This window comes from Lissotriton helveticus, chromosome 10 (genome assembly GCF_964261635.1).
Source record: "Lissotriton helveticus chromosome 10, aLisHel1.1, whole genome shotgun sequence".
Lineage (NCBI taxonomy): Eukaryota > Metazoa > Chordata > Amphibia > Caudata > Salamandridae > Lissotriton > Lissotriton helveticus.
In genome coordinates, this window is record NC_136071.1 from 1,056,045,152 (window position 1) to 1,056,071,532 (window position 26,381).

Consider the following 26,381-nt stretch of genomic DNA (forward strand, 5'->3'; position numbering starts at 1 on the left):
ATGGATGAAAAACAGCCGCCTAAAACTTAACTCAGACAAAACGGAAGTGCTCATCCTAGGATCATCCCCCTCTGCCTGGGACGACTCATGGTGGCCTTCGGCTCTGGGCACAGCACCCATACCCACAGACCACGCACGTAACCTTGGCTTCATCCTAGACTCCGCACTCTCGATGACCAGACAAGTCAACCCCGTCTCATCCTCCTGCTTCAACGTACTTCGTATGCTCAAAAAAATCTTCCGCTGGATCCCCTCCGAGACAAGAAAGACTGTCACCCACGCACTTGTCACGAGTCGACTAGATTACGGAAACACCCTCTACGCCGGAATCACAGCCAAATTACAAAAAAAACTCCAACACATCCAAAACGCATCAGCGAGACTCATTTTAGACATCCCTCGCCAAGATCACATTACCGGCCACCTGAAAGACCTCCACTGGCTTCCCGTCAACAAGAGAATAACGTTCCGTCTCCTCACCCACGCACACAAGGCCCTCTACAAACTAGGTCCCGAATGCCTCAACACTCGACTATCCTTCTACACACCCACCCGCCAACTGAGATCCTCCAATCAAGCCCTCGCCGCAGTTTGACGTATCCAAAGATCCACCATGGGAGGTAGATCCTTCTCCTACTTGGCGGCCAAGACCTGGAATTCGCTCCCCACTCACCTCCGCCTTACACAGAACCACATCTCCTTCAGAAAAGAACTCAAAACCTGGCTATTCGATATTTAATGAACCCCCCCCAAGCGCCTTGAGACCCTCTGGGTGAGTAGTGCGCTATATAAATTCTTGAACTTGAACTTGAGTCGTGATTCCAGCCATCTACTCTCCTTCTGGTGAGAACTTCACTCTCAGTTGTCTAATGCCTAGCAAACACCTAGTTACTAATTGACAGGAAAGTTACATCATCTGGAATGAGAAGTAAACATCTTGTGGAAGACAACAGTTTAATGCAAAAGCAAATCTCTTAACCCTAATGTCTAAAGTCAACATTTAATAAGGCATCAGCAGTCAGGCTAACTTAAGTCAAAATAATATTTAAATTTGTTCATGTGCTTTTAATGTCTAAGTGTGATTACGTGCTGCAAATTTGCATTCATTATTTGTGTTGTTCAGTATAGAAATTTGCACTTTACAGTTAAATGTGTTTAATTTGCAAAATGAGGAAATTCGCTCTGTCAAATTTCCCCCTGTGATGGCTAGAATAGCCATCAAACTTGATCACAAATTAATCTATAGTACACCCTGTTCCTGTTGCTGTGTTATCTACCTTATTCTTTAAGGTTTGTACCTCCTTTAACACTTTGTAAGCCTCATGTTTTGTTTTTTTCATTTCTATTTCTTTTCTTCTTTGCCTTTTTCTTTCTTAATTATTCTTTCCTGTGAGACAACGTCTACATAATTTATATAAAACAAAAAATCATATTAGGCAAATGCCAATAACCAATATAGGTTTTAATATCACCCCTAAAAATCCACTACCATTATTTGCACGCCGGCTACTTCCGGCAAAAGCTCCTTTACTAAAAGCTCCTAACACACTAATTGTTTCTAAGTTTTCTACTTCCTGTTTTAAGTCAGAAATGTTCTTCGCAAATTCTTCTATCTTTTTTCTCTTGTTTGGTATGTATAAACAGCAATAGTCTGCCTTCAACATCTTACAGACTCCACCTTTACCTAAAATCAATATGTCTAATGCCAATCAATCCTACAAAACCATTGATTTAATAGCTACTAATTATGTATTATCTGCTAACACTGCACCAGTTGTATTAGTTGCTAAGTTATCTACTACTGTATAAAGAGTTCTTATTTTCTTGTCAATTAGGCTGGTTCCAACTGGGGGAATAATTGCACCAAAAATATCTCCCACTAATAGTGTCCCATCATTGCCACTTTGTCTATGTATGTGAGATGTATTCATTGTTAAAACATATATACTATCTGCATGATACATTTTAGGGAACAATAAAGCTAAAGAACAAACACCTTCCCAATCAGAAGGCAATTGAGAAGATGCATGGTGCCCACAAATAAAATACGCTCCAGGAATAACTGGTCTTATCCTCTTAATATTTGAACATGCCCTCCAAGGTATTCAATTGTATGTTCAGAGCTACTTATTCCATGTATCTCATTCTGATGTGCTTTCTTCTCTTCTAAAAGCATAGTTTCCCCTTCTGTCATCTGGCTGATTTCAGTCTGGGTCACATCATTTTATTTTATTTCATAATCATCTTCCTCTCCTTCCCATACACTCTTCAAAACATGTTCCTGTTTTGCTGCTTTATGAAACGTGAGCTCCTCCTTCCTGTAATGCTTGGATCAATTTATTTTCTAAAGGTTTCATTGACCATGTTAAATTTTGTTCATATGCGTTAAGTGTCTATATTTGTAGGGGACCTGAAGATAAAATAAGTGTTCTCCATCTCTTTAGCCAGTGAGTGTGGATTAATTATTTTCTGAGGAGTAACTCAGGAAAGGATAAAGTCATAATTGTAAAAATATTATTCAAAATGATTCATTCAAGAAAATATACTAAGCAACATACTACATGTGACTTTGTAGGAAATTCGAATATGGTGGGAGGTTGCATCTCCAGTAGCAGGTAGATGTGCAAAAACAGCCATCCATAGTGTCTAAAGCATGAGTATATTCTTGAACTAATCATCAATAAGCATTTGATTTAAAATCTTCCCTTTGAAGCATCTATAAATGAAGCTTTTAATTGTCTCCTGTCCATTACATGTGTACGTGGCGTAGGTGCAGTTCTAACTGTTTCTGCCTCAGGGGGTAATACTCATACCAGCCAAGAAAACTATGAATGCTAAAAGAGTAACGGTTAGTGTAAAGGCAGTCACTATTCTACATCCATTCCTTATTAACGAAGCACTTGTTTGTCGTCTAACAGTCAGACCTCCAGTAGAAGTATTAGGCATATTTAATATTCTGCGATGATTTCTGCTTGTGCAAAACAGGCAAACTTGTAATTGTTTTTCTGTGGCTATTTCATTCAGCTTATGTATAGCAAACTTAATGAGGCACTCTACTCGGTATTCTAAGACATTCAACCCTGCTCTTCTACCGCATCCTTGCCCCTAGGGAATTCTTCTTAATTCTTTTTATTTGTGTTATTTTCTTTACACAGTAATTGTCATGTTCATTTATCAGTTGGGTTGGAAAATAGCCCTCTTAGTAGTGTCACCCCAAACATTTTGCCTTCCTTCCCCTCTTTGACGTTATTTTTGTTGGCGTTAGGACTCAGCGCACTTTACCACTGCTGACCAGTGCTAAAGTGCATGTGCTCTATCCTCTAGACATGGTGTAACTTGTTTACACCTATTTGGCATATTTAATTTACTTTTAAGTCCCCTGTAAAGTAGTATACCATATACCCAGGACCTGTAAATTAAATGCTACTAGTGGGACTATAGCACTGATTGTTCTACTCACAGAAGTAGCCTTTCAAACCTGTCCCAGCCATGCCACAGCAGGGCCTGGGTGTGCAGGCTACTGCCCACCTGACCTGGCATTTAAAAATACTTGCCAGGCCTTAAACTTTTATTACATCGAAGACACCCCTATGGTAGGCCCCTAGGAGTCCTAAGGGCAGGGTGCTATGTAAGTAAAAGGTTGGGCAGGTTCCTGTATGTTTTGCTTGTCCTATTAGTGACAAACATCCTATTTCATTTTTCACTACCCTGAGGCCTACTTCTCTCGTCGGTTAGCATGGGGAATGCCCAATACACATTGAAGCTATAATTCCTTATCAAAAAGGAGTCGTTTGCTCACGTTTCATATGTTTGGAATGGTAATGATAAATCCTCCTTATTGGTGAAGTTGGATTTCACATTACAGTTCTATAACTGCCACTTTTAGAATGTGGATATTTCTCTGTGCTTATAACTCTGTGTGCTTTGCAGCCTACCTCCAATACACATATGGGCTGGGTGACAGCTACACTTTGTGAATTCCTTCTAGACATCACAACACAGGAAGGATAGGTGGGTCTGAGTTCCCATCTACACACATCTGGAGTCTGATGGCCTTGCTTTGTCAGGATGGAAGGTAAGGGCTAACTCTCCTTTTGAATTGACTGTGTCATGTCCCCACACAAAGCATGGATTACCCCCCACAGATAGCCTGGCAGACAGGAATGGGTTCAAAGATATCTTTGTGCACTTCTCAGAGTTGGTTTTAACTTGGTGGTATAGTGAGCAAAAGAACAATGGGTTTAACCCAGATATCTTAACTGAGGGGTGAATGTTTTGATTTGTTCTGCATTCCGTCCATCATTTGTGTGTCTTTTACGTTCTTGCCGCAATGCTCAGAAGTGGGACCTGGTCTCATTGTGCTACTGGATTCAAGCTTATGAAAACAAAGAACCCACACTCAAAAAACTTTTCACACCGTTTTAACTCAGGATGAAAAAAGATAAACAAAACTGAATATGTTCATCTCTGCAATTACTTACGCCGTTTTATTCAAGAATTTTTGAAGTGAAAAAATGATTTATATCAAGAGAAGTCTCAATGTCTTAAACTTAATTGCCAAACACGTAAAATTATACAAATTCAAAGAAATACGTGAATGAACAAACATGTGAAAAAGTACATATGAGTTAAAGACTCAAATCCAACATAACATAATTGCGCAATAATTTGACAAAAACAAACATTTAAATTATGCAGGGCATAAAACAAATATGCGTTACAAAATAGGTGCAAAGGGAATACTCATTACATCATCATATGGTATTCAAAAAATAATGGACCGAAAATGAAGCCTTTTGGTGTGCTTCCATATAACAAAACAACCTCTCGGTAGCAATGTTAACAGGCGTAATGTTCCTAACAGTCCTAATTATTTCTAAACTTGCTAGGATTTAATCCTGCACGCCTACGCGTTTCGAGTTTGGGAGGGGTCTTCTCAAACTCTCTTCAGGGCCAAATATATTCCATTCCCCTTTCGATGACCTATTAATAAAAACACAAAAGTTGAAGGTACTTATTACTGAAAGCTCCCCTCAACCTGCTCAAGCTGTCTCTTTTGTACAACAATGAAAAAGGGGACGTACCTCTAGGGATTTGAGGTAATTCAAGCTAGCCTGGCTGATGAGGGGTGAAACACCTAAACTGGTCCTAGGATGCTTGTTTCTGGTCCACGGAGGACCTGGCTTTGCAGTTCGGGCCCGGGCGCACTGTGCCACTGGATTCAACTAGCATGGCTGATAAGGGATGAACCCCCAAAATTAGTCCTAGGATGCTTGTTTCCGGTCCAGGGAGGACCTGGCTTGGTAGTTCAGGCTATGTTCCCCTTAGGAACAGGGTTAAGACTGATTTGCATATGGCTGCCTCTAAACTGGGGTGGCATGGTGAACAAAAGAATGATGGATTTATCCAAGATCTCTTGACTGAGGGTGAATGTTTGATTTTTTCGGCATTCGATCCATCATTTGTGTGTCTTTTGCTTTCTCGCCCTAAGTGCCCCATGTATGCATTCTGTTAAAGGGTTATCCTGTTCTACCTATGTGACTCAATATTACAGGGGTTTGTCTTCCTACATTAATTTGCTGACAAGTCAAACATCTTGTGATGTATTTCTATAGGTACTGTATCGATCCCCCTATTCCTGACCCTGGTTTGGTTAATAATTAACTAGCAGCCATCCAACGGTGCAAAAACCGTTATCTGATTAAACCACACCACGGCACAGAAGCGCGTTATCTGATTAGGTCATAACGCATGCCATCTAATTAGGCAAGCACTATTCCTCCAGCCCCTGATAAGGAATACGGAGTTCTCAAAACAAATCAAACCTACAGCGACCTGGGAAATTCCCGTAGCCATTGTTTTGATTTCACCGAGAACTTCAGTAAAAGAATGTGCGAACGAACCCGTTCGTATGACATCCTTATTGACGTATATATGTCCATCCTTACGTCAATCTCGGCACCTTTCAGGTATAAATATTACCGACATTGCCTTAAGCAAACACACGCGGTGGTGACGAGATTGGAGCAGCGAGACTTGCCGAGGAGCCCAGCAGAGAGCGAAGCCCACAGGCGCTGCCCCGCCTTCCTGACGCGCTGAGAACGAGACGCTGCCTTTCTCCTGCCTTTCTCCTGCCATGCTGTATATATGTATGTATCTATTTTATCCATTTTAAAGTATCATATGGCTCAGAAACCATATCAATGCTTTTTCAGTATTATTTTATAATTCTGTCTTTACTGTATGCACTTTACTTAACTATAAGTATTGCAATAATAGCGATTCATTTCTCTTGTACGAGAAAAGAGACTGATCAATAAATACCATCTTTTATTGAACACGCCCGTCTCTTCCTTTTCTCTACAATCTGGTGAAACTAAGAATGCACTGAACTGACTGAGTAAAATAAGTTGTCTTTTGTTTTCACACGACTCAAGAGATACACTCTTGATTAGGGGAGAGCAAAGTTGTCATGTTCTATGGTTGTCAGAAACTAAATCCCTTCTTGTCTATCCAGGGAGGTTAAAATCCTCCTTGTCTATTCGAGAAAGTTTCTAGTGAACTCTGAGCTAGCTGGCAAACACAAAACTTTAAGTCTAATATCGTCAGTAGAAGACCTAGTTAACCTCCGTCCTAGGTCTATACTATTGAAGATATTATTCCAATGCGCAGAGCCTATTGGGATAATAGGAACTACACTACATGGCGCCCAAACGTTTGGATAGGCGATAAAACTAACGCAAGACATTAGAGTAACTCAGTCGTGCTTTTTCACACAGAGCCCCTTTTTTCCCATAATACTCCAAAGACGTCTGGAGTGGGTGAAAGGTCATATCCGCCAAACTTCGCAGGAGGAAACTCCTATGTATGGTTCTTGGTTTATTCAACATTGAAGGATACACTGTTCCAAAATATTGTGCATCTAATCTTTGTTTCCGTAGAAACCTGATTTGTAAACAAACAGAAGAACCTTCCTGTCGGTAAAATGGCAGACAGTGAAGAAGAAAGAGAGACAGTTAGAATAGCAGCTGAACTCGCAGCAGCTGATATTACTATGCAGGGAAATGACCCGGATATAATACTCATCCCGGTCAACATAAGAAAATCTATAACTTTAAAACTTATAGAAAATGGGCTGACACCAGAGGTGGTACAGTCATATTCGTAATTGAGGCACACGAATATCGGCAGACAGAGGTATTCTATTCATGGATAAATTTTCCAGCAGCAAACGCTGTAACAAAGGTCTTCCACTATTACAAAACAGAGGAACCTCCTGATGAGTACATTCCTTTTGAGGAGGTGGAAATACCACTCAAATTCCAAGAGCACCTGCTCTTGTTTAATGGCGCCCTAAAACATAATAATCACATCACCAGGCTCGGTCCACTAGGTAGACCAGGAGCAACGTGGCCGGTCCTAGCCGGATACACACCACATCCAGACATTGAAGAAATGCCTGCAGCAGACCTTTTAGCACAGCTAAAACAATTAATAAAAATACATAGACAATTAGTCTAACATGTAATGCGGACTTCAACAGTACAACCAGCAATTAAAATTCCACAGCTGACCCCTCATCAGGGGAACACAAATAAAATTACACCACAGAACATACAGTCCTGTCTAGGTAAAGTACCCGAAAAACGGGAACAAATTCCTTTCTGGCTAGCACAAAAAATCACTCAAATAGAGGCGGTGTTTCCAGATACCACCCCTGTTGAGAAACACAGGATTCTGACTATCTGTCTTCCAATGGGAATCGCACCACATGTGGAGGACTGTGACACTTGGGGAACAGTCTTTGCTTCCATTTACACAAAAACACATGGTGTACCTTCCATGTCAGTAATACCAGATGTGCTAAAACAAATTCAAGATGAATACGGTCCAGAACCTGCTTTAACTCTTGGTATGAAATTACTGAAAGACTTCAAGCAGGTCTCGGCAATATTATTAGCCAACATAAAGGGAGAAGCAGCAAATGTGGCGATCCGCCAGAGGTTGAAAGAGACAGATATAGCAGATCAACCATTTGAAATTGCCAGAACCATAGAAAAATCCTATGAAGAACTAGGAAGAGATAGTTTGGGTGGAATACCAGTGAAACCCCAACTAGTTGAAAGTCCTGAAAAGGTATTTATTAAAAATAATCTAAACAATCAAAAGAAGAGCTGGGATGGAAATAAACAATCCAATCCTAAAGAAAAAAGATTCCAGACCAGAGGAAGGTCTCCTCGGCGGAGAGAAAGATCTCCTGACCAAGGACGCAAGTCTCCCCAAAGGGAGCCCTCTGTGAAAAAATACAACCTTAGAAATAGGGATAATATAAAAAAAACCTGATAGATATCAAGATATTGATACACGTCCCTCTCAATCTTTTCAGACTTCCTCGCAGAAATCAGAAAGAAGAGGACGATCAGAACACAGGGAAGAGCACGTCAAGTCCAAAGACAAGGAACCTGCTCATCTTAATAAAAAATTACAATTTCCAAAAAAGAAGGTAGCCAGTATTAAAGTAATCAACAATGCCGAGAATACTGAGGACACAGCTGAAAAACGGAGAATGGGCTCAGACAATGCTAGACAGCGCAGCAGAAGTGAGCATAGCTCGCAAAGTCCTTATGAATCATCTGGAGACAGTGGACACGAATGAATACATTCAAGTGGAAACTGCAGATACCAGGGTTAGCAAACCTCATAAAATATACGAAATAACATTGCGTATAGAGGGGGATAAGACTAGAAAAATAAGGGGTCTATTTTGGGATAATCTCTCCGAGGGCTATGACATCCTTCTAGCTGAACGAGACTGGCCACCCGAGTTTGTCAGGGAGTGCCCACATGGCGAAGAAATAATTATGCCTGCCTTCTCAAATCATATTCCAATTCATAAAAAATATACACTTGCAAGAAAATGGGCAGTAGCTCAAGCTCCTGCTTTATATAAAAATCATGTGGGATGGGATGAGGACTCTCCTCCTCACAAAATCCAGTTAAAATCGCAACCTACTGCACAAAGGCAGTACCCGATTAAGCAAGAAGCTAAAAAACAGGTAAAAGAGATCCTAGATCAGCTTGAATACCAGGGGGTGATTGAAACTTGCACCTCACAAATGAACAACCCTTTGTTTCCTGTCTCCAAACCAGACAATTCATATCGTCTTGTTTTGGGCTACAGACACCTTAACTCATGTTGCAAAACCTTTGCAGTACAAAACTCGCATAGTGCTGCACTAATGAATAACATAGTGCGCAAAAAATACAAAACAACATTAGACATCTCTAATGGATTCTTTTGTCAGAATATAGCACCAGAGAGCAGATATTTGACGGCGTTCTCAGTAAATGGCTCGCAAAATAATTTCTGTCGTTTAACCCAGGGGCACAAGAACAGCCCAGGGTTATTCTCAGCGAGAGTAACAGAATTACTACAAACATATGTTGATGAGGCATTATCTTATGTCGACGACATCTATCTAACAGACGATGACTTGGATACTCACTTGAAGAGAGTGAACACCATAATACTTGGGTTCGCAGCAGAGGGTTACAAATTCAACTTTAAAAAGTCAAGAATTGCCCATCTAACAGTCCTGTTTTTAGGATATGAACTATCAAGTGAAGGCAAAAGCCTGGCTGACAATTTCCTAGAGAAATGTGCTGTAATCCAAGCACCTAGAACACTAAAAAACCTACAATCAATTCTAGGCTTCCTGAATTTCGGAAGAACTTACATTATAAATTACGCAGAAAGGGTCAAACCCCTTTATGATCTAATAAAACCAGATTTTAAAAGAATCAATTGGACTCAAAAACACACAGAAATTTTGAGATCTTTACAAACAGACATGTTAATTAAAACAAAATTACAAACACGTGATAACACACGCAACCTTGTGATTCGAGTCATCCCAGGAAGATGCGGATTCACATACCTGACCTCGAATGAGGGAGAAAAGGTACCAATTGCATACAAATCACACTTGTACACAAAAGCTGAAATGAAATTTAGCCCAACGGAAAGAATTCTGACCGCGGTACAGACTGCTGTAGCAAAGGAGCGGGCCCTGGCACAAGGTAAACGAATAATCATCGTGACACCGATACCAGCCCTGGAGGCGGTAACGAAGGCGAGCATTCCGAATGCTAAAGCACTCCATCCAAGGTGGATACAGTGGGCTAACTCTCTTGCTGCAACAGACGTGGTATACGAATTTGATCCCAACTTAAAAACACAGGAATTTCTCCAATATGAATTTGAATGTCCTCCGCCAACCGAAATTCTGCCTCTAGAACATTACGGCTGTATAATATATACAGACGGATCAGCACAACCCGCAGTGGGGGGTAAACAAGCTTACAGTGCTGCGTGCGCGATTGTTAAAGGTCACTGGCACGAAGGAAAATTTAAACCAATGGTCACTAAAACGCAATCTCTAGGAGATTGTACAGCTCAGCGAGCAGAACTACTGGCATTCAAGATGGCGCTTGAAAATACCGATCGAGAATTCCCCACACTCATAGTGTGCGATTCGTATTATTGCGTTCAATCTTACAATGAATACTTACAGATCTGGGTTCAGAATGGTTTTAAAGATGACACAGGTGCCACAATAAAGCAGAAAGCGCTTTGGGAACAAGTAGTTCTTTTAAAGAAAGAACTACCAAAAACTCACGTGATACATTCAGTGAGTCATCAACGTGATGGCGTTCACGTTGCAGGGAATTCATTGGCTGAGACAGCCACAGCGGTTGCAACTTAATCGGCTTCCGTAGCTAAAAAAAAGCATACAGTAAAATACATTGACGGTGAAACAGTGCTGGCGGTGAAAACATCATCAAAGGGCGACTGCTCAGCGCTACCGATCAATTACCCACTCAACTATACATACATAATCGATGCAAACTCCGTTCCTTTTGCTCGAATCCCTGGAGTGGGGGATAGAGTAATTCCAAACATGGACAGGAGAAGCTTGTTAATAGCGGACGCACACATGGGTGAGGGTCTTAGTCACCTCAAGCTTAAAGATTCTCTGGAAGAATTACAATCAGTGTACTGGTGGCCAGGCATGAGCCTGCATCACCACATTTTTGTAAAAAACTGCCCAGACTGCAACAGAGATCGCAGCGGCGAGAGAAACGGTGTATTACCATGGCGTTTCACTCGAGGAGGGCTAGACAATAGTCAATAAAACCAACAAAAAGTACCCATCATAAAAAAAAAAGCGTCATATTAACATAAAAAGACTAATTTTCACTTATAATGTAGACCCCAGCGCTCGGCTGTCGTCTGGGCTGTTATAAAAAGATTTGCGAGTCTATAATGGCATATATGCTAGGAGCATGCTACGTTTGGACCAATATTTTCCCCTTTAACGCTCAAGCTTATGGGGAGGTATGGCCAAATGAGCATTGCATAGCGGGACTCTTCTCACTTCCTTCCTGAGGGATACGGGATGGTGTAAAGAAAAAACCAAGGCATAGAGCAATCTATAACAGCAAAGGTATTAGGTTCGGGAGCTGGGTGGGTCAAACATCTAATAAGTGTCCAACGTAGTCTAAATAACCTGCCAAGAGATTCTCTGAGGGGATTCAGTCCGTACGAACTATTGTTCGGGACTAGAATGATGATCCAAGATCTTGACAGTCAGACTTCAGTGGTTAAAGACAAAAGCTTTGATATCAAAGATCGTTTGGCTATTTTGCAGGACTTAAATGAAACAAGAAAAGACCTGAGCAACGTAAAGTTGAAGCAACAGCCAACAACCACTGAAGAGAAACACCTGTCCCAGCAAGACTTGTCTGGATTCCAAAAGTCGGGGATCTAGTCAGAGAGAAGATCGCGGTAAAGAACGAATTTGGGCCTTCTTACAGGAAAGCAGTTCCTGTCTTGTCTATCAACGGGACAAGATCAGTAGTACTACCGCCCCTTGCTGGTAAAAAGGAGAACAGAGTTGTATCGATCGACCTGGTAAAACCACAATCATGTGGCCGATAACAAACAGTAGGCCAAGTGGACTCCCAAGAAGTAGTAGAACACCAATGTTTGCTACACATCCAGAGGTTCAAACTAAGAGGCTAATCACATTCGAAATGCCCACAGAAAATCAACAAGGAGTATGCAACAAAGCAATGGAACTTGAACCTCTAAAAACCCAAATAAAAACATTTAGTAGAGACACACCAACCTACAATGAAGTAACATATGAGTATGCTGATAAAACAAAGGAAACTTCTAGAACAAAAAGTAATCCAGAAGCAATTGGAACAATTGACAGAACAGCATCCGGCTACTTCATCAACTTCGATGATTCATCTGAAGATCTGAGTGAATCTAAGAAACATCCATCAACAAAAACTTTTAAAGATAAAGCTACGGAACTTTTTCAACAGCTGAAAGAAACCTATCTGATTTCTCCATGGATTGAATTTTGGGTGGCCTTAGGTGCATTTATCCTCATACTTTGGCTCATCATGGTACTATGCTTGGGACATTTCATTGAAGGAAAATATGCTAAAATGGACACAGCAAGCCAGAAAATCAACTTGGTCCTTAAACCACACACATCTTCACACATCGAGAAAAGAGAACTTTCTTCAGTGAACTTCACAGCCAATCCTATACCAGGCGGTGTAGCATGGGACAAAACTGATTATGAAATCTATGGTCCGGTTGAAATCCTGAAGTAGCCACACCAATTCAAGATCTCATTGAGTGACTTTGTAAAACCAAGCACATTTGCTGATGATTGGGACTTTGAAAGTATTAATGATATGATGTCTGATCTTGTAATGTCTGCTAAATTTACAGAACATGATTATTTGCAGGGTTCGTCTAATTATGATCAGATGTTCTGCTACAACCACTATGGTAACCATTATCTACACAAATCTGCACAACCTAGAAATGTTTTAAATTATAACCAATGGGAACATTGTGCTACTCCTCCAAAAGGTAGCTCGAAAACATTTTATGATAAATATTCATACTTTTCAGGGTTTAACACAAGTAATGCAGAAACATTTTATTTCAAATTGTCAAATAAGACACGTATGAAGACCATGCTTACAAACACAAAATTGATATATTCAGATTCATTTTTTGAGCAAATGAATACATTTGGTTTTGATTTCTGGAACAATAATATTGAAGCAAAAACTGTTTGGGGTACAAGAGATTGGCAAGTACAAGGTATAGAATCATTGTTTAGAGCCTGCATGATCCCAGAACAAATTATATTTTTGAATGACACTATTCAACAAACTACCTGTCTTGGCTTAGCCAAAATCAAAGATTTAAATAAACCGTCTATTCCAAAGCCAACAGTGAACGATAATAGCTCTATAGATGTTGAGATAGACGTAAACCATATACTAAACCAAAACAGAACACATCCTGAATGGAAAAAATGGTTGATCTGGCCCACAGATACAAATAACTGTCAAGACAGATTCCTGAACAAAATACAGGGGTTCACATTGACCAGGCCAGACCCTAGATATTCCCAAAGACAACATCCAGAGATAGTAACGACCTACAGCGTGGGCAAGCTCTGCCTTCAATGGCTACAAACGTCCACACTGGCAGAAATTAAGCAACACCTAACTTTACTTACAGAAGGTGCTGACTTGCGTGATTTCATTATGGGACCACGCAAACAGCGTCAAAAACGTTTCATAGCGGCCTCTATATATGCAGCTTATAAAGAAGCCTGGAAAGAAACTCAAATTGAGACAGCAGAGAAAATACGGGAAATTGACCGTATTAATTTGGAAAAATCACTTTCTGTGGTGGACAATGGGTTAATGACTCTGTCCTCCAGAATATATTCTCTGGACAGCATTGTGTCTTCAGCAATCGATATAATATCGCAAGACTTACTGTTGTTACAACACGGTCAGTCCCAATTGCGTTCTATTGTACAGCTTGGCTGGACGTTACAAAATCTGCTTTCAGGCTATGTGCCTTGGCGTTTAATCAACACAACGTCATTATTTTATATCTTTAACCTTACTGATAAACAAACCAGTTTGGCACAGAAGGGTGCTGACTATACAATTCTGAGCATTGAAAAACTTGAGAGATTACCATTGACAATGTCAGAACGACCTGTCATTGAATGGATAATACATGGAATAATAAATATTCCGATAACTACTTTCCAGTTTCAATACTGCCAAAAATATATACAGGCAGGCCAGTATGAAAGGTTGGGTAAAGGGTACATTAAATCAACATGGAACTTGCCCTATACACACGAATGTGTCAGTAGTAAAGGCCAGAAAGTGTTTCTTAGTGGCAATAATTGTGCAAGATCACTAAGCGGTACACTTCTGTGTCAGGGTATTAGCTTGCATGGAGCCTGTGAAGGGACTTCAAATAACCTTTCATGTTACCAGCTAGGCACACCTGCAACACAAATAGAACCATTCTTTAGGAGACTCTCGAACGGGAGTTACATTCTAATAGTAGATCGCAGATGTTGTAGTTTGCTGCCCGGAAAACCTTATCTCATAACCGTGACTAGGAAGGTCATGTGCTGTGGATGGGTATTGTTCCCGAACGATTCCCCAGACAGGGAGGCAAGGTTATGGCCCGATTTGAAAATTGCTTCTATTCGAATTGATACTTTAAGCAGAATGAAGACAGTGCTCCTACAGACGCTGACCAGGCTAACGTCATCAAAAGAAACGTATGATCTCCAAGTTGCAAGGACAACGGCAGAGATTCAATTATTGTTATCAACAAATTCCCCCATACATTTCGCAGAAATACTGAACGAAATCTTAAATATTTCTGATACCAGTGGTGTCTCGAGTGTATTTAAGACAGTGTTTTCAGGAATTTTGACACCATTCAAAGCCATCCTGGGTATTTTTCCAGACTTTGTCCATTCCATTTTTGGCGGACTTCCTCTCCTTTTGGGACTGGTGGCAGGCATCCTATTTTTGATCCTGTTATTTCGCTATGGCAAACCATGTCACAGACAAAACACCTGCGACAAGGGAAGAAACGATCCTAGCCATTGGCTACCGGGACCGCATAACTAGAGTCCTTGGACTAGCACGGCTACAGGACTTGAACATGACTTGGTTTCTTTCATTTAGACCAATGTGGCAACGTAGTGTTATGCCTGTATTAAGGTGCTTGCTATGCGATGAAGAATGTGTGTTGGACACCTGTCTGACGCTACAATCGGATGTGCCATTGGACGCAGAAACCTTGTTGGGTCCGGTAACGGCTCATGCATTGTGCTGCCCCCAGCGGCTACCTATCCTGATGACGGCATTCGTGGAGACTTCACCACTACGATTGAGGGGTAGTGAAGTACGAGATGAAAGCAGCATCGATCAGGTACGACCTTCAGTCAGCTATGCTGATCAAAACATCAATGAAGGCAATCATGCTCATGAATGCATGGTAACAACTTTTTCAGACTTAGTGGAACTTTCGCAAGAAGCTGTTGACAGTTTTTTCAACAGTCTAAATGATATGATGTTTTCACCAGAGCAGAAGGAATGACTTTGAGCAAACTAGCACACGGAGTTCCCTGCAAACTTGAATTTGGCCTTCAACTTTTAAAGTAGAGCAATGAAATGGAACAATATTTTTTTTCTCTCCTCTCACCTCCCTCAATTCCAAAATATTTACAATTTTTTGGGACACTAATCTTCTGCTTAAAGTAGACATTATTCTTAGAGAACTGAATTTCTATTTTTAGGTAGTCAAGAGACATTAGCTACCCTCTAGCATTTTCATATGAAACTTTATGATTGTGATGGAATGGTCTCGCACTTTTCTTCTGTATAAAAGAGCCATTTCATGTGTAGTTTTCACAATTTATTCATGCTGAGTTTGAAATATGCGTTATATGTTTAGCATTATTATACTGCTTGTGCATACAGTACATGTGATTGTGTTTCGTATATTTCATAATTCCAAATTTCAGAATGCATATGAATGTATTTTGGGGTGGTACGGTATACACAAACGCTACTAGTTTCACTATGCCTAGATTTGTAAATATGGACATAGTCTACGTGGAGTGGGTGTGATGTATTTCTATAGGTACTGTATCGATCCCCCTATTCCTGACCCTGGTTTGGTTAATAATTAACTAGCAGCCATCCAACGGTGCAAAAAACGTTATCTGATTAAACCACACCACGGCACAGAAGCGCGTTATCTGATTAGGTCATAACGCATGCCATCTAATTAGGCAAGCACTATTCCTCCAGCCCCTAATAAGGAATACGGAGTTCTCAAAACAAATCAAACCTACAGCGACCTGGGAAATTCCCGTAGCCATTGTTTTGATTTCACCGAGAACTTCAGTAAAAGAATGTGCGAACGAACCCGTTCGTATGACATCCTTATTGACGTATATATGTCCATCCTTACGTCAATCTCGGCACCTTTCAGGTATAAATATTACCGACATTGCCTTAAGCAAACACACGCGGTGGTGACGAGATTGGAGCAGCGAGACTTGCCGAGGAGCCCAGCAGAGAGCGAAGCCCACAGGCGCTACCCCGCCTTCCTGACGCGCTGAGAACGAGACGCTGCCTTTCTCCTGCCGAGAAATCCAGCTCCAGCGCTTCCAAGCAGCCCTCACAGGCAGCTGGAATATCAAGACCTGGGATAAGAGATACCAGCCCTCCACCATTCTAGATCTCAGGTACAGAACTGAATAACCCTTTGCAGAGAATTCTTGAGTCAGTCCCTTGGCAAAACAAACTTAACTTAAACTGCTACTTATCTACTCCCGCCCACGTATTAGGCTTAGGTCAGGTACACTGGGGTAGGCGTGGTTAGAAGCACCAGTTGAGTACGATTAGTCAAATGTATATATGTATGTATCTATTTTATCCATTTTAAAGTATCATATGGCTCAGAAACCATATCAATGCTTTTTCAGTATTATTTTATAATTCTGTCTTTACTGTATGCACTTTACTTAACTATAAGTATTGCAATAATAGCGATTCATTTCTCTTGTACGAGAAAAGAGACTGATCAATAAATACCATCTTTCATTGAACACGCCCGTCTCTTCCTTTTCTCTACAATCTGGTGAAACTAAGAATGCACTGAACTGACTGAGTAAAATAAGTTGTCTTTTGTTTTCACACGACTCTAGAGATACACTCTTGATTAGGGGAGAGCAAAGTTGTCATGTTCTATGGTTGTCAGAAACTAAATCCCTTCTTGTCTATCCAGGGAGGTTAAAATCCTCCTTGCCTATTCGAGAAAGTTTCTAGTGAACTCTGAGCTAGCTGGCAAACACAAAACTTTAAGTCTAATATTGTCAGTAGAAGACCTAGTTAACCTCCGTCCTAGGTCTATACTATTGAAGATATTATTCCAATGCGCAGAGCCTATTGGGATAATAGGAACTACACTACAATCTGTGACACAATTCCTCTGCTAAAGCTCTAAATCAGTGATTGAGCCAATTCGCCGTAATAACCTCACCATGGCATTCCTTACAATATGCGCAGAGCCATGAAAATGTCTTGTCATTGGAACAACAGGCTATCGGGCAACACAGGTCTTCTGTCAGCTGTAATCTAAATATCATTTGCATCTTTAACTAGTCCTGGGCTGATTTTGAGCATTGTTTGTTTATCCCGTACTGGAGACTAAGCATGAACTGCACCATGCACTGCGCAACAGGGTGTTGCTTCTTTCTGCCACTCGAGTAGAGGATCTACTTGAGTGGCAGCTTCCTCAACGCAAACACAAGGTTTCTGAATGTGAGCTGTAGCGCCCATCTTGACCGCCTGCGTTGAGAAGTTTTGGCAGGAGGTTTATCTGTAGTAAGATTTCCCATGCTCCAGCTTAGCAACTCAACATTAGCATGTCCAAGCGAGGAAAAAACTTCGCTCTGCAGAGTGGAGTATTTTGGAACTCGCATGCTACGCAGAACGGGAAAACCTATTTCTAAGACCGCCTGCTCCAATCAATCCCTGCTCTTCTGTCTCTGATACTTCTTCCTGCAATCTCTTGTTTTCCTCCCAAGTATCAGTTACTGACAACAGCACTGAAAAGGTGGTATCCTCATCAGATTCATTTGCATATTCTCAGTTGAATGTGCATGTCAAACTTGCACAATACCAAATAACTTCATCTGCATATCAGTTTCCAACAGTCACATAATCATGTCGTCTACTGTGGGCTAAGCATTTAAAAATTAACATTTCTTGTGGCAATTGTAATGCTTCCAACACTCTCATCACATATTCTCCATTCTGGTTAGGTGATCCAGAAGAAGACATAAGTCCCCTCTGTGACCATAACAGTCCAAATTCGTGGACCACACCAAACCATACTGACTATCAGTAAACATTGTCAACCGTACTTTGTCTGAAAGATAGCATGCTCTGGTAAGGTCAATCAGTTCTGCCACTTGAGCAGAGGTAACACCTTGAAGTCAGGAGGCTTGTACCACTTCTTGAAGTGTACAGACTGCATTTGCCACCTTTAGATTCCTCTCCTTATCTCTTAGGCATGAGCCATCAACAAAGATTATAAAATTGGGCTCATTAAGGGGGTTCATCTTTAATGTCAGTTCTTGGTGAATATATCTGTGACATCAAAACAGTCATGCTCAACTTACTCACAAACAATCTCATGTTCAGGCAATTGAAACAATGCAACTGGACTAAGAGTTGGACATCTCTCGAGAGTAACATTCTCGGCAGCAACAATCAATTGTTCGTATTTCATAAGTCTGCTGTTTGTTGGGTACTGAGTTTTTGTTTGAGTGAGAAAAATATCCACAGAGTGACAGACCATCACTGTAAGTGGATGTTCCATAACTATTCTCTTTCTTCTCTCAATACTGACACCAACTTCTTTAAGGACAGCCAGGCAGTGTTGTGACAAAAGGGTCAAGGGTAGGTGAAAGATATGCCACAGGTCTATAAAAGTCTTCATGCAATTGAGTAAGCACTGAGAGAGTGCAGCCTTCCCTCTTGCTGCAAAACAAAGTGAACATTTTACTGGAATCGGGGATTCCTAGTGCCAGGCATGACAGGAACTTTCTCTCAGCTCTAGGAACACTTTTAGCCAATCGTTATCCCATGGAAGCTGATCAGGCACATCTCTGTGCTTCAGTAAAGACTTGTCTACTAGTGAAAAGTTGGGTACCCACTGTCTACATAAGCTCACCATTCCCAAAAAACATTCTGACTTCTCTCTGCATTTTAGGTGGATTCATTTTCAGAATCTCAGTAATTCTATCTTGTTTCACCTTCCTTGTACCTTTCTCAATGAGATGTCCTAGCAGAGCAATCATATTGTGTTTACAGGCTTCTTTCATACTTGAGGCCTCAATTCGGTCATCAATGTACTGCACAAGAGCTGAGTTGCAAGACAGTTGCAAAGTCTCAAGATTCTTTTATAATTCTGATTAAAGATCAAAAGGCTTTCTGTATACCTTTGAGAGACTCAGCACTATGCCAAAACTTTGTTCTGAAATCTAAATGAGTACAGAAATTGGCTGTACTCGTGCAATGGGATGGAAAACAAGGCCTAGCAGAGATCCACAAAGGTGATCCCAAATACATCACAGGGAATCTGGAACAATATTGTAGCTGGATTCACTACCATGCGACAACATGGAATTATTATGTTCTTCCTTTTTCATAAGTCCTACACAATTATATACTTGCAGTTACGTTTCTGCAAGCCCATAATCAGCAATTTCTTTAAAACGTTCTTGTTTTAACATTGATTCAATCACCAGAGTGATTCCAGCCACACTGTCTCTGGTGTGAGATTGTATGGTGGCTTTCTTGGGAATTCTGTATTTGCTTTAATCGTTATTCATACAGGTTGTACACCTTTGATGAGTCTTATGACTTTCCTTGAAAAATCCCATACTTCAGGTTTTACAGTGTCTATACAATTGAGAGGTAAATCCTCTACCATTCTAACAGGGACCAATCCAACAGCTGTCCTTTTCTGGCCATTTCAAATTCAATATATTCATTGTGTGTTTAAAACTCAAAACCTTCCAGGTGCACAAACAATTCCTTCATAACAGATTTGCAAAACTTGAGTCACACATAACATACTGGTGCTTTTCTTCAAATAAGCCTATTTTTACAGGATCCTTCTTTGAGATGTATTAGTAATTTGCCTATTCATGACACCTACAACTTGGATTTTCTTTTCAGAGAGGGGTAGGTCAGGGACTTTTGATGTTCACCACAGTGAAACGGGTGGCTGCGGTGTCATTCACAAATGACACTTGGTGGCCATTTACCTTTCTTTCTACAAATGAACCAATCGGGTCTACCTCTAAGGCAGCGCCAAGTCCACAATCTTCCTCCCCCTTAGGCACCATCATTGTGAATTGTTGGAGTCATAGCTTTTGTTCTCAAACATCGGGAATTGTTGGAAAAGATTCTGGTCCTGGAAAGAATTCAGATATGCTCTTGGTGCCTGTTTCATATCAAATTTGGGATTACCCATGTTCTGAGGGGCCATTGGAGCTTGTGGGACCTGCATCCTAGTAGGTTGTGACTAATTTGGAATTTGCATTAATTGGACTGGGACATTCTGCATTGAGTTGGATTCACACTTTGCATTTGACCATCACCACTTACTCAATTAGAATTTAACAGCACTCCCTCTTCCAATGACCTAGCTTGTCAAAATAATAACAAGGAGTCGACCTCTTCACGTCACAATATCTACTTCTGAATGAGGATCCCCCGGAACACCTCAAACTCTTTGTGGTTAAACACCTACTCCACCTTTCACCAATTGACTTTCAGTCGGATAACCAACTCCTTGTATTATAATTCCATTTTTGGCATATGACTGATTTCTAAACCTTTTCTGAGCCAGCTTTGTCTTTGCTACCTAGACTTCTCTTTCAGTATTTTCTACTTCATCCCTTGTTCAACGCTAGAGTTCTTCGCCTACCTCTAGATCACACCTTAAGGTTCTGTGTGCCTGCAAATTATATTCTGTGATGTGTGCACACTGAATTCTGGGCATAACCCAAGAATGAACTGTGACACAAAATGTTTTGGGATTTTCTTGTCCCCTCTGCTGTCTAAACATCTGTAGCAACCGTTAATTTGAGCGTGCATTGGTTCTTTAGCATCCTGTGCAGTCCTGTTAATTTTCACCCAATCAACGTACTTTGCTGGTAACTGTTCCTTCAAAAAGGTAATCACCTTATCATACTTTGTTATCACTATAAATGAAGATGCACAGGCACATGAATCTCTCTGGGGCTCAGCTACCTTACACTCAGCCCATAGAGCACTCTGTACCAAAATGTCAAAACATTAATTCAAATCTGTTCATAGAACCCTTCAAAATGTTCACAAACCTGTCAACCTATTTATAATTGGGCAGGATTCTCTTTCAGTTTAGGGAAGCTGTTTGCGAATTTTGCAAGATCACCCTGACTACACGGCACATGAAAATGCCTTCCACCTGGCATCTCCCTCGTAGGCAATGTTCAAGCCTCATTCACATCTTAATCAATCATTTCTGGAGGTACTGCAGGTGGTTTACCATTTACTTCTACCACCATTGAGTGTTTCTTTTTCTTTCCCTGCTTTTTCAACCCTTTGCTGTCTAATCACTCCACTTCTGAATGCCTTTAACCAGTTTGGCAATGAGCAACTTCATTTCTGAAGATCACATTCACTTCATCATCTAACTGTGCCCTGAAATGTTTCTGTTAAGGAATACTCTTCAAGAGATCTAGGTTAATTTCTCATGCATATTAGCCGCATGACTGGTAATTTCCTTACTCAGATATAACAGTTACTTTTCTTGGTCCTGATTCAAATGTGAAACGTCTAAACATCCGCTAATTATTTCTTCCAGCTCCACCTTTAATTTTGGTACATGTAAGGGTCTCGCCCTTTCTTGGTTCATGGATGGTCTTTCTGTATTTCCTGCTCACCCTATTCTCAAGAGTTTCATCAAACTATGGGGCAAAATCTCATTATCATATGAGCACTTTTTCCCCTGTACAATTGGGGTTGTAACAACAATGTTTCTTCTGCCTCTTAAAGTCTAAACATGCTGTAGTGGGGTCCAGGCAACAATTTGTGAGTTGTGCAATCTCGGAATAAACGCTGTCACCTGTACTCCACCTACATCTTCTGAAACAGCAGGATTCAGAGTAATGTTTGTTGATTCAGAAACATTGGCAGTGCCAATGTGAAATGACTTGTGATGCTGGTGCAGGAAATGTCACAATAGAAGCTGTAGCATCAGGAGCGGCTGCTTCAGTAGGTGCAATCAAAAGAGTTGGGAGTAGTCTCCCAATCTGATCTATATTCTGGTCAATACGGACTGTGACTTGAAAAGGTTGAAAATTTTAACTATCTGGGAAACCTCTTTAATAATAAATTGAGTTGGGCTCCGTTAATGAAGATTCGAGTTCAGAGCGCCAGCCGCTCTATAGAAGGTCTGTTTCGCTTTTGTGGCAAACTAGGTCAAAAACCTATTATACATTTAAAAACCCTGTATAAATCAAAATGTTTGTCAGTGGCTACCTATGGGGCGGGGGTTTGGGGGATTGAAAGCCCTGCCACGATTCAAGTCATGGAGAATAAATTTATAAAGCGTGTATTGGCAATTCCATCAGGTTCACCAAATAAATTCGCTCATGATGAAATAGGTCTGAGCTATGTGAGTGATACCATTCGTCTTTCACCCTTACTATTATGGGGCAAAATATGGTTAACATTAAAACCGTTATCAAATCAAGCTATTGGAAATCCTCACATGTGCATCCTTTAGCCAGGCCACCTGGCCCTATGGTTAATTTACAGCATCAATTCTATCTAACCTTTACAATCCATGTACAATGGCGATTTTATCTGACAAGGTTCAGGCTAAATATCCTGCATTTTCTTTTTGCTTTTCCCAAACAAGGGGGTTGGTGTGAGAGGCTGCCCCCTTGTCCCTGTAATAACAAAGCCAATCAAAGTACCATGCATGTTGTTCTTTTTTGCCCCTTATACAAGGAACCAAGAATTAGGTTTATTAAGCCTATTTTGAAGTGGAAACAACCATGTAATTACAAGGAAGGCTATGACTATCTGTTATCTTTGTCATCCTCTGGAGTATGTTGTGCAATGTTAAACTTCATACGAGTGTCTCTTTTGATCAGAAAACGGTACGGTTAATTTGGCCTTAAGAATCTTGGTCCTTGCTTTTTGTTCATGTAGAATGCTGTATTGTGACTTTTTTCCCTTGTTATCCCTGATTGACATCTTAGTGTGAACAATTTATGTATTAATATGTATTGTTCGAAAGAATATATTAATTAATGTCCTTTTACCAGTTTAATGTTAAACTTAAGTTTGTCTTTCCTTTTAATAATATTGCTCAAATCATGTTTTGTAAAATGTTTTACTTTTATGATTCTTTTTTTTTAATCGAATAAAGTTTTTGAATCGAATCGACTGTGGTGATTGTACCACTAGATGTTGTAGCACTTTCTGAATCTGATGGTGGAGCAACATAAGGTGGTGGACATGAGGGCAATAGAGCAGCCAAAATGCCATCCCTAGAATCACTATCAGCATTTCTTTTTCCAGCAGTATGATCATCTTCACTTCCCTGCTGTCAAATATTTTTAGGCTTTTCTGTTGTCAATGCAGGGTGCATTCTAGGTCTTTCAACTACACATTTCCCTCCGCCACTTCTGTTCTTCATCCCATTTAGCATAAGTGTAATTATGCACCACTCTTTTTGCTCTATTCTGTTACCTTTCTTTCTCTTTGGTATGAGCTGCACACTCCTAAGCATTTAATGCTTCATATTGTGCAGGTCTAGTAGGTGGTTTCATCTCATATAATTTTTCCCTCAAATTATCAATGACTTTTAAATCAAATGTGTCATATTGCGGGAATCTTAATGCTCCCTCCTTTTTAGTGATGCTGTGTCACTGAGGCAGTCGCAAACATGTATTAAGTCCTAATTTTGTCACCATATAATGACCCGGTGTACCTTCCGGTAACGGCTCCTCACCCTTACAGGTAGGGACTTGCACATCACTCCTCATTAAATCTCTAAGCACTTTGAAACATTTCACGATTACAATTCAATTAAATGAGCAAATATGATTTAATTATTTTCAATGTTTTGTTCAAATCATCGTTCATTACAGATCCCATCGTATTTATTTATTTATTTTTCACATTTTTAGAGCGCGCTGTTACCCGGAGGTGTCCTGGCACTAACTGATTGACCAAAGGGCATGGATGCTTTAGTGTGTAAAGAGCCAGGTCTTTATCACTCTTCTGAAGGATAGAAGATCCGACGACTGTCTGAGGTGTAGCAGCAATCTATTCCAAGCTACTGCTGCACCCAGGGAAAAGCTCCTGCCCCCCCAGCGCGCTTTTTTAACTCTTGGGACTGTTATCAGCGCCTGCTCACCCGACCTCAGGGATCTTGCAGGCTTGTACCAATGGAAAAGCAGCTTCATACATGGAGGGCCGAGGTCATGCAAGGTGCTTTGAAGATTATTCGTTTACGAACTGGCAGCCAGTGTAGCTTCACCAAATCCTGTGCTACCGACACAAACTTAGGGGTATCCGTAATCAGGCGAGCGGCTGCATTCTGCAGGATCTGGAGTTTATTAAGTAAACCCTGTTGGGCATTCAGCATGAGGCCGTTATAATAGTCTAGGCGTGAAAGCACCAGTCCTGTTACCACTGTTTTCCTATGTTCTACCGCCAGGAATGGTAGAACTTTCCGAATCGTTTTAAGCAAGTAATGCGTTGTTGATGATAATGCATTAATCTGTGGTTTAAAGGACAGGGATTCGTCCATGAGAATGCCCAAGTTTTTAACCTTTGCCACTGGGGAGGGAAGGATCCCCATTTCTTCTGGCCACCACCTTGGTGACCAGAAGTTGTCCTTGGAACCGAAAAGCAGCACTTCCGTCTTTGCTGAGTTGAGTTTAAGACAGTTTTGTGCCATCCAGTTACCAACCTCACGCATACAGCCTCTAAACCTGTCTGCCGTACTGTCTGTTTCGCCCGGGAGCAGCGACACCACAATCTGCGTGTCGTCTGCATATGCTGTAAGATTAAAGCCAAAGGATCGAATCACAGGTGCTTGGGAGGAGACATACTCATTAAAAAGGGTCGGACTCAGGGAGAACCCCTGGGGGACTCCACAAGGAAGCACAAATGGGCGTGATTCAAAGTCTCCCAGGGCCACCGTCTGAGTCCTGTTGGAAAGGAAGGCTTGCAAGATCCTCAATGCCTTTCCTTGAATTCCGCAGGCCCCCAACCGGTCCACCAACAACTTGAGAAGGACCGTGTCGAAGGCCGCGGAAAGATCCAGCAGGATCAGAGCCGCTAAACCTCCAGCGTCCATCACTCTTCTTATGTCTTCTACAGACTTAATCAGAGCCGATTCCGTACTGTGCTCTGCCCGGAATCCGTGCTGAGATGGATCTAGATGTTCTCCTAACCTCAAGAAGGTGCTCAGCTGAGTCTTAAGGATGCCCTCCATGATATTAGCTGGGAGGGGTAGTCTGGCAATTGGCCGATAATTGTTCATCTCAGTTGTATCCAGGTTGGATTTTTTAAGGAGGGGTAAGATGGATGCTTGTTTCCATCTAGAGGGGAATTCCCCACTATCCAGCATGAGGTTAAACAGGGGGGTAAGACCCGCTGCAATGGTGACCGGGATTAATTTAGCAATAGTGGCAGGGCAGGGGTCATGAGGAGAGCCCGACTTTATCCTTTGTAGTAGGCTCACAACCTCCTCCTCACCAATTTGGGTAAAGTGTAGGAGTTTTTCAGAGTTGCTCTCCCTCTCTGAGTCAGTAATTAGGGTGGGCATCCTAATTTGATTGTCTAGTGTAGTGAAAATCTTTTCCACTTTCTCTAAGAAAAAGCTGGCCAGCTTCTCACAAAGTTGGAGGCTGGGGGGTATCTCTACGGTCTTGGGGAGTACCAGGGATGACATCGTCCGAAATAGTTCCTTCGGAACATTGTTGGCTTCTTTGATCCGTTTCGTGAAGCATGCATGTTTAGCCAGTCGTATCATCTCTTTATAGACTCTCTGCTCTATGTTGAGTAGTCTTTTATCCGCCTCTCTGTAATTTAACCGCCAGGCTCTTTCCAGTTTTTTACAGAGGATTTTGTGGTCCCTAATCTGATCCGAAAACCAGGGGGCGGAGGGGTTTGTACGTGTGGAATGGAAAATTTTGGTGGGAGCCAGTTGCAGACATGCTGACTCGTGCCAATTAGTGTAGACTGTCGCGGCTTCCTCCACATTCCCTGAGAGGGGCGCCAGAGATGTTTTCAGTACGCCCTCCAGAGTTTCACCGTTTATAATATTCCATTTCCTAACCTGTCTAGGTGCATTTTTA

The 26,381-nt window shown here is 41.2% G+C and overlaps 1 protein-coding gene across 2 annotated transcripts in view; it reads left to right on the forward strand.

Moving 5' to 3' along the window:
• Nucleotides 1-26,381, forward strand: part of LOC144784759 (sterile alpha motif domain-containing protein 9-like) — a 232,380-nt gene that overhangs the window by 196,093 nt on the left and 9,906 nt on the right. The window contains exon 3 of one of the 2 annotated variants that reach the window (XM_078663764.1): nucleotides 1,970-2,101. The exons of the other annotated variant lie outside the window; for it this stretch is intronic. The gene's annotated coding sequence lies outside the window, so the exon portion shown is untranslated. The remainder of the gene's footprint in view (nucleotides 1-1,969; nucleotides 2,102-26,381) is intronic. 2 annotated transcript variants of the gene reach the window in all.